This window comes from Gymnoscopelus braueri (genome assembly GCF_963280865.1).
Source record: "Gymnoscopelus braueri genome assembly, chromosome: 17".
NCBI lineage: Eukaryota > Metazoa > Chordata > Actinopteri > Myctophiformes > Myctophidae > Gymnoscopelus > Gymnoscopelus braueri.
Window position 1 is genome coordinate 14,192,840 of NC_137617.1, and position 1,038 is coordinate 14,193,877.

Genomic DNA, 1,038 nt, shown 5'->3' on the forward strand with positions numbered 1-1,038 from the left:
GTTCTATCAGCATATGCAGACGATGTCTCAATCCTGGTCACCAAGCAAAAAGATGTTGATGAGTTAGGAAGGATTGTGAATGATTTTTGTTTTTTAACCAAAGCAAAGGTAAATTGGCAAAAGAGTGAGGCCTTAGCAGTAGGTGGGCTGGTGGTCTCCCGAAGTTACCGGGAGGTTTAGCGTGGAAGAGGGGGGAATCAAGTACTTGGGCATTTACATTGGTGATGAGGTAACTATGAATACAAATTGGGAAAATGTAACGGAAAAGGTGCAAGGAAAATTTCATAAATGGAAATAGTTGCTGCCAAAAATGTCTTTCAGGGGGAGAACGTTAGTCATCAACAATCTGGTGGCCTCTACATTGTGGCATCGTCTAGTCTAGCATGCATGGAGCCACCAAGTGGTTTAATCAAAAAAGTGCAAGCTTTAATGGTTGATTTATTTTGGGACAGAATGCATTGGATACCCCAAGCTGTGTTGTTCTTTCCTAAGGAAGAGGGGGGGCAAGGACTGATACACATAGGGCTCTATTCTGGGTGAGATTTGAACAAACCACTAATTACGGATTTCGGACTAGGCAAGAGGCGTTTCCCCGCAAAATTCGGTATTCTGTGGCACCCCTCTCACCCGCCAAACACCTGAGCTACCCCTTACATTATGCATAGGTGTGGTTTGGGCGTTACAATGATAAAACCAATCACCGTGCCAGAAGCCATTGCCTTTAAGAGAAGACTGCGCTAGCCCTCATCCCCGATCCAATATATGCTCTAGCCTATCTCCCTGTCTGCAGTCTCTGCACTGTTGCCTGGTCTGATTATTATAAGCCGCATTGGGCTTGTTTTCCTTCTTTTTTTTATCCAAATACATTTTTATATTAATTTGTAGCCTATTGTGTTCACAATAAGCTTGTCATATTAGTCAGATCCGGAATAGTATATGAAAGCCATTTAAAATATTTATACTATTGGTACACACCGGCTGCTCCCAAATAATTAATTACATCATGTTGCGACAACGCTCCTACGTGGTACACAGACA